Source organism: Neopelma chrysocephalum, unplaced genomic scaffold (assembly GCF_003984885.1).
Source record: "Neopelma chrysocephalum unplaced genomic scaffold, ASM398488v2 Primary Assembly neopelma1_25, whole genome shotgun sequence".
In the NCBI taxonomy this organism is placed as follows: domain Eukaryota; kingdom Metazoa; phylum Chordata; class Aves; order Passeriformes; family Pipridae; genus Neopelma; species Neopelma chrysocephalum.
Genome location: NW_020897694.1, coordinates 16,749,318 through 16,763,070, shown reverse-complemented (window position 1 = coordinate 16,763,070; position 13,753 = coordinate 16,749,318).

Below are 13,753 nucleotides of genomic sequence, written 5' to 3'. Positions count from 1 at the left end.
TGGGCTGCAAGTGTACACTGCCGGATCATGTCCAGACTCTCATCCACCACCATCCCCAAATCCTTCTTGGCAGGACTGCTCTCCATCTATTCATCCCCCAGCCTATATTGATACCAGGGGTTGCCTGACCCAGGTGCAGCATCTTGCACTTGGTCTTATTAAACCTCATGAAATTCTCGTGGGCCCACTTCTCAAACTTGTCCAGGTGTCAGCCTAAGGAAAGGAGACCTGAACATCCACCCAAACAGAAAGACAAAAAGAAAACAAGCATTTCTGAATGTAGAAATAAGTATTTCTACCCTGCATTGAGTGAGAAAGAATCTGCGATCTGTTACTTTTGCCACTGCAATGGACCTTCAACACCTAAACTCAGCCATGTAACATAGTTGTCCAACAAATCTAGTTGCTACTCTGGGGATATCTATCTTCCCACTTTTCCTCACAAAGAAAGTAGAAGACAACTACATATTCATTCCTGGAAATATAAAAGCTGTATTCCCTACATTATTTTGGATATAGCTTGGGACCAATTACTTGGTTCTTGGTAGGTTAAAAAGAAAAACAAAACCAAAATAAAATTAATATCTTCAATATTTGCACTGTCAAATATCCCTCTGTCGTCTCACAAAAATTTGGATAAATCTGAAAATGCTCTAGATCTCTGTTATGATGCTTATCGCAGATCCTGGGAATTGTTAACCCATCTAGGGAATATTTGCTGAACACAATACCCCATTCAGAGACATGACTGGGAAAACAGGATTTGTGATTTGCTACGGAGGAACCACTGAAACCCTAACTGCAAAAAAACAGGAAAAATATTTCCCTGTGATACCAGAGATTTTCAAATAAATGAAAAAGAGGAGAGAAGGTCTTATATAATTGTTGAGCAACATCTGAAATACTGAATAGACCATTAACTGCATGGATCCGTTTTCATGGTATGTTGTATTTCTGTCGAGGGTATGAGATAAAGAAAGAGGGAGGGAAGAGTGAAAACTGACAGAAGTACAGTTCACTAAAAGTCTTTTCCAAAGCCCAGCAGAATAATTGGATTTTAATGAGTGTTGATTCAGTCCTGACAAGTTTATTTCTGTATGTGAACAAGAGTTTTGGAAGTAAACAGTATCACCTATAATGCCATGAGGAAATGTCTACAGATGGTCAACCTAGATGTTTCTAGGAGCATTATGAAGCATGATAAGCAACAGAATGGGCTTCTTAAATTAATAAATGGGCTTAAAAATAAGTTAATTATTTTAAAGTTAGAAAGTTAGTGATAGGACTTCAAAAGAACTCCACACACTAAGAGGAAAATGATTATAAATTTCCAGGAAAAGCTGAGATAAGAAAGACACTCCAAAGACTCAGAGATTTTTGTTTGGAAAAGAGAGAACTCAGACAATTTAAGAAAACAGGATTATGATGTTAATAACTAGGTGAAAAGAAAGTCATGTCATGTCTCAGAGTCTTTTCTGTTTCTGAATTTTCTAATATCAGTAAATTTTATTCTCTCCTTCTCTAGGTTTCCTGATGCTGTCACGATGCTGTGTTCTGTTCACCTCCAGTTCAAGAATGAGATCATGATTCTGTGATGATCATATGCGGTGATATGTATTCACAGAAGAAGAGGTATCCAAAGTGACTTCGCAAGGGGAGAAGTTTCAAATACATTGTAAATAATGTTGCTTAAAACACTCTAAAAGAGTGAATTCCCTTAAAATACCTTGACTTAAACTCTTACCCAATGTGTCAGTGCTTGACATAGTCCAAACCTGTCACTGTCAATCATTTTCAGATGACCTGTATAGCTTATTTTGAGGTTTTGCTACCTGCTGACTCTGCACCTACGCTAAACACAGGTTGATAAAACTCCCCAATGTATCATTCTGCAGTTTGTATAGATAAGGGCTGACAGAAGAACTTCCTTCAGGACAGATGTAAGTTGTTGTCTTCCTCACCTGGGGCACATTTGCTCACAGTCAACAGCTTTTCACTCTCTAATGACACAACATTATTTCAGTTCTTCACTCCAGTTAAAGAAAATGGAACATCAACAATGAAGGGGTAGTTTAACACTTGAGCATTGATCTCTAAAATAGATGCATAGAAGCACAAAAATGTTCCAAACATGATAGCCGCATCAGTTCCTACTTACATACTGACTGGATCATTTATCCAGAGAAGGTTATTGGTTTTCTTTTCCCAGAATATCACCTTCTTAATGAACACCTGAGTGCCACATGCTACTGCCCCTAAGAAAAAAATTCTACTCTCAGCAATATCCCACAGATTTCAGGGTTTTGTTCATACATTCTAAAGTCTCAATAGAAACATTTCAAATAATATGTTCCAGACACCTGGGCCCTTACTGAGCAAAACACTAATTTTTCTGGATTAAGGTCACTGTAAAAACAAATTAATGGGTCTTGAAGTTCTATAGAAATAGTATAATCACATCTTTATTCTTTAGACGAGGCATTTTCTGGCCCCATGTTACCCATTATAAGTTTGGCCTACTGATAGGGGAAAATTTTGGCATTTGATTTATTTGCAAATTATTTCCCTGTTAAAATGATAATGAAAAATATCCTCTTATTACAAAGGTAGGTACATGTTGGAAAATATGACTATGTGAAATGTGAGCAGTGAAAAACTTGAAAAGTGGTCTCACAACATGACAATTAATATATGGTACCTTGGCAGCACAAGTGGTCATTTAATTAAGTCCATTGTAGGTTGTGCATGTAACTTAAGCTTTAATTTTTGTAAACAGTACCTAGTTGCTATGGCTTGAGGCTCAGTATAAGTCATTAAACAAATATATTCAACAATTTGTACAAAATCAAGAAGCAGGAAATACCCATTTCCATATTTAAATCTGCCTGTATGTACATCATTATTTTATTAATTTGCCAATAGGTGCACTCTATCTGTATACTGTATTGACAACAGTTGGCTTTTTTTTGGCCTATACTTCTAGAATTTTGTATGGAACTGTAGAAGAATAAGTTATAGTGATGGTTCGCAACCTTATTTTAAGTAATCAAGTCAAGAGAGGTTCATGACCAGATTAATAAAATAGCTACTTAGGACAAAATGAGTTATGGCTGCAAATCATCATCAAATCAGGAATTACAGAGCAAGCACATACAATCTTTTCCAAGCTTGCATCAGGCCGCTTTCAGAAATTGAAAGAGACAGTCGTACAAAGGCTCAAGCACAGGCTTTAAACTTAATGTGAGTAATCACATTAGTATCAGTTGAACTTCTCTTGTGCTTAAACACATGTGTAAGTCTTTGTAGAATTGGTATCTAAATTCATATGGTTAGACTTTTATGGAATACAGAAACTGCAGAGTGCATAACTCTTAAGAAAAAATGTACTTTTATCACTGATTTTACCCAAACAGTTAAGAGTTCTAATAAAAGGCACACAGAATAAAATTCTTATCCCTTATTCTCCATGGCATCAGTCAATGAGAAGAAAAGACTATAGCCTATCCATATTTAATTATAAAGAAGGTTTCTCTCTGATTAATTGAATCATTAAACATGCACAGATAGATTTCATGATATTAAATATTAGTTACCTTCCAGTATATTAAGAAGTAAAAATCAGAGTGGATTAAATGGGAAGAATTATTCTTATTCTATGTCTTGCAGTGCATACCACCCCTCCCTTGTTTCCCAGGAAACAAAAAGGAAGCAAAGACATTCCACACAGAACAAAAAAATGTGCATAGGTTGCAGAACAACTGGCAAAAAATCTTGGCCTCTCTTTAATTTATTTATGGTTGTAGCTATTGTACTGTTTATTCTAGCCTTTACGAAAGAACAATTCCAGCACTACTCATAATCTGGTACTGGCAGTTGGTGTCTCTATTAAAAATACAATAAAAACACTACTTTAGGCATTAGGAGATATGGAAAAACATACCAAACCAAAGTATCTGCACCATATGTTCATAATAATGAAGGGTTTGTTAAAACATTTTTATTTGAGAACTCATGTTTTAAGTGGAAAGTAACTGCATTAGCAAATGCTATGCCTCAGTTCACAGGTTTCATATATATATCTATATATATACAGATATACACAATTTACATCCAGAGAATTCATTTCTGTCCCATAACTTCATTAAATGAGAGTATAAAAGAGAAGATTAAATAAAAAAAGAGGGAAATTAAGTGTCACTCAAAATGACAAGGCTGAGAGAATCGTTTGGAGAGGAGGCTTTAAGCTGCCCTGCTGTGCCTTTCACAGCTGCCTACACTTCATGTCATTAATAACCAGTAAATAAGATCTGCAGGTGGGCATATAGGGCACCCTGAGCCAAGAAGCTGTAGCTAGGGCTTCTGTCTCTTAAGATGGGTGGCCAGGCTCATTTGCACAAGGCTGCTTATGTTTCCATACAGAAGTGTAACCCTACTTAGCATAGCTTCAGGGAAGCTGCTACAATACAGAGAATGCTAATTACTGTAACCAACTGGCAATGATGCATCCAAAATTAAATGGCCTGTGACTGAGCAGATGAACAATTTTTATAGCCCTAAGTTCAGGGAATGTGGATATTCTATCAAATTAACAGACAGTCTATTTGGTCTTAATAGGTAAATTGAAGTCTTTTAAAAGACATTTAGATGTGCTATTAAGTTATCAGTTATTAAATACAGTTCTCCTTCCAGCCTAAAGGTGTACAATCTGAATCTAAAATACCTGTAGCCTATAACAGTAAAAAAAAAAAAAAAGAAACAAAATAAAACTCAACCAACCAAGAAAAAAAATAAACCTACAACTTTTTATAGCACTTATAAGCTTCATTTTTAGATGAAACTGCATCATTGCCTCTGCTTGTACTCTTGGTTCATGTTCGTCTCTTTGTACTCACACAAAATGCCCTCTGAAGTCAGTAGAAGCTGTGAACAGAGGGATCTTAAGGCACAGACACTGCACACTGCCTCCTCAGTCTTCAATTCCAGGGAAATTTGGAATTTTTCAGGAGAACATTGTAAGATCAAAGATCTTACTTGACTTTCTACAATGAACTTTAACAAATCAAAACCAAGGCCAGATATAAATAGTCCTTGATTTTTCCTGATTGCACATAGTGAATTAATTACCCATATATTTCAGCACAGATGATATAGCAGTCCAGCTTTCATACAAGAGCTATCAACAAATATACGTATTCATCAACTAATGTTATTATCCTCTTTAAAGTTACCAAAACTCTTTCTCTGAATAACAGAAAATATTCAATAAAATTTTTAAAAAAGTTATTAATAAACTATGTAGAAAAAAGTTCCAAAAGACAAATTTTATTGCCAGAGTGCAATCCTTTTCAGAGGATGTTTTGTAACAAGCAAGACTGACAAGAAAATCTTTGGTGCAGTATATCTGGAAAAATGGTTCATTTATAGATTTGTCAGTAAGCAAGAATCATGTTGCTTTCAGGAAAACAGAATTGTAAGCAAGTTTGCCTTAGTGTCCCCCCCAGGAAATAAACAGCTGGATCTAAAAGCCACTGCACTTGGGATATGATTACAGAAATGTCACTGAAGTCAAGATGTTTAGTTACTGGTCAGACTTCCCTTTTTTTATCAATCATATTGAATTGAAACACAGATGTTTCTTCACCCAGCTTTCTAATAAAAAGTGTGGGATCCACTTCATCAGCCTTAAGACATATGTATAGTGTCTGGCCAATTCATCCCAGGGTCCCCTTATAGGCACTGGATTAAAACTAGGCACTTGTAGAATACAATTCCTCAAATGTATTTAGACTGTTTATCTCAAGATATGATGCATCATATCCTAGAAAGTTCTGTTTCCCTGCAGTAACTCCCAGATGTGGTTGGTGAGATCTGTTTATATGTAGATACCTACTTCTTTTTGTTGGGTGAAGAGGAATCTAAAAAAATTTCTCTACTCATTTTTCAGACACCCAAGATGGAAGCTGTGTACTCTGCACGCCCTTCAAAGGGCTTTTTATGGGTTCCTTGAAGAGAGCATGCAAACTGGGAGAGCCCCCTTTCATAGCCACCAGGACCCCTTCTCCTTCACCCCCATGGGCACAGAGAGGTGGGGGGGAGCTGCAGAGATGAGCTTGCCAAGGAGCGAAGCTGGCAAGAACAGCTGCAGTCACCATTCAAGCCAGAATTGATGGATAACATCATCACAGTAGCTCTGCAGTTTCCTCATTGGCCTCTCCCTCTGCTTATTGGTTGTTGATTCCAATAACTTCTCTCTTTGCTCCTCTGTTTCTTTATTTCCCTCCCAACATAACCCCCTGGATAGATTTAAAAAACCATAACACAAAGCTTATAAAACTCCAGCAGTTTCTGGATATATGTTACATCCTCCCCTTCCTTCCTCTCTTGTCAATTTAAGGTCTGCACAGCAGTCTGTTTCTTAACTGCTTTTTTCCTGAAACTAGCCTCAAAGGCTAAGCCTACATTTTCCTGAACTGCAGTGTCCCAGGAGCACTCTGAAGTCTCTGAAGTCATGTCTGACAAGCTGTCATCAACTATCAAAAATGGGGTGGGAGGTTTCTGTTTTAATGCAGTAACATTACCATGATAGACAACAAGAAAAATTACTTGAATATTGAATATCTTTGCTAAACAGTCTTGTAACAAAGAGATGGAGAAACTGAGAGTATAGACTTCAGAGGTAAGTCAAAAAGGAAAGACCTGTGACTGATTTGGATCTACAGCATCTTACATATCTTGTTGGCAAATGCCTGATCCTGCAAGGAGCCATATACAATGCCCTGGTTGCCACTGCACTCCAGAGGTCTCTGATTTTGAGCCAAGGATAACCATATATATTAACAAAATGCAAAATTACACTTTTTACATTTTCAATAAGAAAAGCTTTCAAAGCACAGCTGAATTTAATCAATTCAATCCAATTAATGCAAAAAATTTAAAGACATCTATTGCATATACTCGCAGGAGATACATTGTTTTTCTCTTACGTTATTATGAAGTTCAAACAATTTCATTAAACACAGCTTTGTATATTCTGGACTAAAAGAACTCTGCATGTTGAGGAAGAGATCGAATTAAAAAAAAAAAAAAGAAGTTGCATTTCCGTAAACTACCAGATTCATTCTCAGAAGTTGTTGAGCAGTGAATTAGCGGAACAATACTTCAGTGAGAAAACTCCAATTGGGCCATTTTGCAGGTGTCTGCAGCAAAAAGCCAGGAAGAGTTGGGGCACTGTTGCAGTCATCTCTCTCTATTGCTTTGCAGCTTTTCTTTTTCTTCTTTTCTGCCAGGAAAGACTGTCCAGGATTACTGAGCTCGGTACAACTTAACACACTGCTCACATTTACAGCAGCATCTGTGAAATTACTGGATCAACAGACAGCTGGTTACTACCACCCCACTATTGCAAAGAACTGGTCAGAGGGTGACATATTAGATGTCCTCAGCATTCCTCCTATTTGAAGATCCAGCTGCAACTGGACTCAGAATCCACTTCTGATAACACAACATACATTTTTTTAGGGTTACAGTTGGAGTAACTTAACACATCCCCCATTACATACACTTGCTAGCATTTTTCTGCTGAAAATGACTGTGCCATAGCAGACAATACCCTTCTTGATTTGCCATAATGCAAAACAAACAAATTATGTCCAGCAGGCTGATAGCCCATGCACAACGAAAGTGAAGAACGAGTTTGACTTTGCAGCTGTCAGATAAGGAGAACCAGGAGTAATATATCTGAATGCCCTCTGCACATATTGTTTCTAATAGGATCCTTACAGGATCACTTTTCTGAAAGCACAGAAAAGCACTGTGTGTGATTGATATTTAAAGGAAAGGGTCTGAGAACTTGCCCTGGTGTGATTTCATTTTTTATGGGAAAAATAGTGCTGTGGGTATGCCAAATACATGGTGAGTAGTATATTTGATTGCGGAATAGGATTTTGGAAATTACATCAGCTTTTTTCAACCTCAGATAAATGGATAGTCACAAAAGTGATCCATTCTCCATATTACAACAAATCCACTGCCAGCAAAAATAAGGAATGTTAACAGAGATCTGCATGACTCCATACTGATGCTGAGGAGCACACCAGGGTGCTTTGTTGCTCATGATTTGAAACTGTATTTCAGAGCCTCTCAGGAGAGTTGTGCCAAAATAAATACAGATTTGGAGTGACAACAATGGGCAACAAGTTATGATTTCAGACATTAAATATGAATCATAGGATTTTTCAGAGTTGTAAAAGACAGCGGTTGCTACATGATCTCACTGCTCCAAAGTCCTCAGTCAAGTAAGATTTTAGGGAATGTTGCCTTTAATATATGCTTTTTTACCAGAGCATAGGTTAGAGAACCCAAATGTACTCCAGAAGCTATATCAAGAAATTTGTCCTTCTTAGCATGAAGTACAGCATTCAAAGTAAAACACAAAGTATGGGGTAGAAAAGATTCATTCTGCTTGGTGAATGCTTCAGGTCACTCTTCAGGTATGTGCTTGTACACCTGATATGTCCATATCTCTCTTTCTTAAACTACAATATCAAGCATAAACAAAACAAAACAAAAATATATTTAATTGTCAGGATGGAGATTATGACCTACAACTGGACCAGGAATGTTCACAAACATTACTTGCATTGCTTCAGTACTGCTTCAAGTGCGATGAACATGCTACGAAAAGGACTGTGTTCACTCCAAATGCTTGGGATAAAAGAGCCCTGGCCTTTCCTTGCAGCATCTCACTTTAAAAGTCCTTAGAATTTTTGATTAAAAATGCAACTCCCGCTAAAGTAAATACTGGGTTTACTCCCAGGCACAAGAGATGTAGTAGCAGGCCCTGCAAGAGCACTACCAGGTACCCTCATATATGACCTCCATGACAGGGACTACAGCAGGGCTGGGGACATTCAACCCGTGTACCCACAAACACACCCCCTCACATGGCTTGTCTGATGTTTGGGAGAGGTCAAGCAGCAGATAAGTGCTGTATAACCATCAGGAAGACATCACCATCTGTGACAGATTACCAGGATTCAGGACATGGCCACCGAGGGTGGGAAGAGAAATATCAGAGCCCTCTTTTCTCCCCTCAGAAAAATCCACACTTACTCACAAATTACTCCTTCTGCCTGGGACAAGTGGTGTGCAGCTTCCACCTGAAGAGGGTTATAGGTGACAGATGCCAGTCAGCAAGCCCTACAGTATGACCTGTAAGTACTCAGGACCTTTCAGGAGGAGGTGAGAAACCTGCTGAAAGGTGGCACAATGTGCAGTGGCTGCACTGTTGGCTGGCTGCTCAAATTAAATTTTAATAGAACTTTTAAAAATAATTTCAGCATAAACCACAATGTATGTGAGTGAGCTTAAATTAATAAAAAACTGTCTTTCAAGAATGAAGAATAAATGTAATCTGAGATCAATATTTATGAAGCTGTGATTAATTGACTGATGACCAAATGATTACAAACTTCTGTCTGAGGCAGCTATTCAAATGTATTAGCTTTGACCAAAAAAAATTAAAAAAAAATACAAACTGGGTCAATGAAAAAATGCATTCTTAATCAATTTTTAATAGCACTTAAGATTTTATGATTTTTTAAACTTTGCTTTTAATAATTAATCAGAAAAATGAATCTAATTTAAACAAGGTGGTGTAAGGTGTTCTGTATCTGTTTGATGGAGTTCTTAATGAAGAAATTCAATTAGGGCTGACTTTTCATTATAAATCTCTGGTTTTAAGGAACTCTGATTGGCTGGTAAACATTTGAGACTGGGAGAAAAAGGGAGGTGAACCACACTGCTCAGCACAATCTACTCATTAAGATTTTACACTGTTAATTCCAGCCTCCCCTTGCTAAAGAAAGGAAAAGGAAAGGGAAAAGGGGAACGAGGAAAGGGGAAAGGGGAAAAGGGAAGGGGAAGGGAAGGGGAAGGGGAAGGGGAAGGGAAGGGGAAGGGGAAGGGGAAGGGGAAGGGAAGGGAAGGGAAGGGGAAGGGGAAGGGGAAGGGGAAGAGGAAGGGGAAGGGGAAGGGAACCCGGATGTCTATAATGCCTGTAACTTCATTAAACTTTTCTGGTGTGTTACAGTGTTTTGCCTCCTTCCTTGCTGCACCCTGAGGATAGATATGCAGGTGGTAGCAGGCATGGTAGCAGGCACCAAAAGGTGTACAGAAAGGCTTTATAATTACAGTTTAAATCAAGGCCTGTTGCATCGAACGCTGGTGTAAGAAGTAATGTCAGAGATCAAGCAGCAGCCAAAACTTGCAGATTAATGGCCCAAACTTGAAGATATTCCCTGCAGAAGCCCTGTCTCCTAAATCAGTTAAATCTATGTAGATGGAGGGGTTAGAGAGAGATCATCTATGCATAAAAAGTAGCTAAAATTCACCCCTCTTCACTGTTATATTACCTATTTCACAAAGTCTCTGTATATACTAGCAAATAAAATAAGCACAGAACACAAAGCATGGTCGGTTTATCCATACCACTTGTTGATGATCAGGACCTTGCCTGGTACATCTGTGGCTCACTTCAACCAGCCTTCAAACAGACAGACTCCTGAAAAGCTCATGGAGACATCCTTAGGTTGAGACATACCATTACAGGTGGGTTAGAGAGTGACTGCACAGCACAATACTTCTGGAGCTTTTTCCAGCCCTCAGACATCATTCTAATGCAATTCAGTTTAGATAAAATATCCATCTGAAAAAAGTCTAATGGGAAATGAACCTTTTTCATGACCCTCAAAAATAAAAAAGGGCATAGCCTAATGTCCCGAGTATGCAAGCTGCACTGACTTCAGGTATAACCCAGCATTATCTATTTACTTATTTGGCTCCTTGCTGACACATGTCAAGAAAAATGGAAAGTATCAGAAGACCAAGATCAAAAAATCTAAAAGAGATCATGAAGAACAGGGGTTTTCTCACTGAACTTTGGATGCCTAGGAGCAAGATGTCTACAACCTGAGTTACTCACTTTGAATTCCTTTGTGGATCCTGGAACTTGAAGGCAGGTATATTCTTCAAGAGGAGATAAAGTTACGGTGGTTAAACTCAAAACAAAAACTGCATTTGTAAAAGCAATTTGTCATCTTTTACTACTTCTTGTGAAGAAGACTAACTGCACCAAGCTTACAAAAAAGTGTCAATCTCAAAACGTTATTAAATCACCAAAGTTATTCTCTTTCTCTGCCCCAGTTCACTTACCCAACAGCCAGAGATTAATCTTCTGGCCTCTGTCATTCTTTTTATTTACTTTCTGATAACACAAAATTTTTTCCACAGCCAAAACCCAAAACACTGTTTTAAAGAAAGAGATGAAATTTGCTTACATTTTAAAAGGAAAGCCACATGGCAACTCCCAAAGAGCAACTAGGAAGAGCAGCCTACAGTGCTCAGGCATCATAGACAGGGGGCATCTGAGAGCTACATATTTACACTGAATGACCTCTGAATGCCAGCAAGAAGGGATTAGGCAGCCAGCGAATCCCTGAGATGGTGTCTCACAACAGGAGCCAGTGAGGCCGCAATTCTTGCAGGGCTTGTCAACAGTAAAATCTTGAGCAGGGGGAATGTGTTACCACCTTTTCTGAAAGTAGTATGTTTTAATGACCAGAGGTCTGACTTTAGGCACCTAGAATCCCATGCTTCTTTACTCTTTTTTAGGCAAATTTCACTATGTATTCCCAGAAATCATGTAAAACCACCTGGGAAACCATTTTTGAAAGCTAAAGATCCATCCAGTCTTGTTTTTCGAGGAGGAAAATCTTCAAGGCCAAACTGACCAGACTTCACTGTTGCAGAAGTGGACACTGAGAGTGGATAGCCTGGCTTGGCACTGCACGGTAGAACAAAAAAAAAAAATTAAAATATTAGTGGTTTATATCTACTTGTGTAGGTGCAAAAAAATGACCTTCAAGTTAGGTTTTCAAGGCATAAACTGCCACATCCAAATATATTGGATATATCCAACTTGCTAGAAACAATTCGATTGCATTATTTATCATTTATCAGCTGGGCAATATATGTCTCAAGCAGAAAAGACTTAATTGGCTCACTTCAGGACTCTGATCAGTTTCTCTTGTCCTATATTGGTTCTTTCCAAGCTCTCATCAAAGAACTTTTAATTTTTGTGATGGATGCTATTTTCATATTTTCACTACTAATAATCTCAAGGTTTCTAAGATTTCAAGATCTGGTAATGAAGTGGCTGAAGCATTTCACAAATGAAGCCCTAATCCTGGGAGATCTTTCATATTTAGGTTCTCGACCTTTAACCCATCCTTTCTCTGTAGATTTACCAACAACAGTGGCCAGATTTTTGGAAAATTACCTGCTCGTTTGATCCTCCAGTGGATCAAAGGATCCAGTTTGATCCTTCAGCAAATGCATGCCAGGCATCCCATGAAATTTTTATGTGTCTCATCCTGGCTCCAGCCCTCCTGCAAAAGTATCCTTCATGCTATGTGGACTATGGTGTTCGGTAGCCTGGACCTGTTAAACATTTATCTCTTGCAGTTACATGGTATTTCTCAGTGCCACTTTGCTGCAGCAGATTGTTAGCCCCCCAGCTTCTTTCTCCTTGCTCTCTGAGATCTCTCTTTCAGCACTACAGAATTGAGTATTTTCCGTACCCCTGAAGAGTTGGTAACATCAACCCATAAATTTCAACAAAACCTCAGGCGCTACTAGATCACAAATAATTTTTTAAGTATTTCTTCCCTGACTAGGCATACAACCTCAGCAGAAATCCACTAAACAAATAAGTTTAACCTCCTTACACAGAAAGCATGTTCCTTTTAGCAGCTTATCCAGAAGAATAAACTCCTTTACAAGTTATTTTTGGTTAAGAGAAAATATATTCATACCAACAGAGTTTTTCTCCAACAGGTCACTTTCCAGTTACAGACACTTTTTTGAAGCAGTGGAAGTCATGCCTTTGAAAGGGTTCCTGCTTCATCCCAGATTCATTTAAAAGAGTTTCACATGTCAAATGTAAGATGCATTTCCTTGCTTTTGATTTCTCTTTCATGCATTTAGCCTTTCTACTCTCTGTATTATCTATTCACATTTTTTCAATAAAAGTCAATATAAAAATAAAGCTAAGAAAGATAAATAACAGGGATTCATTGCATTCCTGTGTAGCTTGCTGGCTGCATGATAAACTCACTCAATGAATTTCAGGCTCCAGTGGTTCTCTTTAAAGCTCAGAATACTCAATAATTTTACATTTCTCTTGAAAAAAATTCTCTGAGCACCCTTCTACCTAGGCAGCAGGTCAGTCATGCCAGGACTAAAAGCATCTCCTTGCAGTGGATGTCCACTCACTCCAGTTTATATTAATTAAGGGTATGTCCATTATGTTGGCAAATGGTTCTTTTTTTATTTGACAGTAAATAATTTTTCCTGAAGTTTACAGAAAGGTGTTGTAATGTGTAAACACTCAATCTTTATAAAGCACACCTTATTCAAACCTGTCCTTTCCTACCCAAGGATTACGTTACCATGAAATCCGCTAGGCCTTGTCTACACTGGAATGTCACCACGGATTAGTTTCCTCACTTTATTTGCAGTGACTTACCTATATCAAATTGAAATGCATCCATGCAACTCTGCTATGTCAGCCTAAGATACTTTCCTTGTTAATCATTGCATCCACAACTTTACGCTTGTTTGAATTAGCTGCTCAGCATTATAAGCATTTATCATGTGCCTCAATGTTAAATCACTCAGGTCTATAATTTTCAGC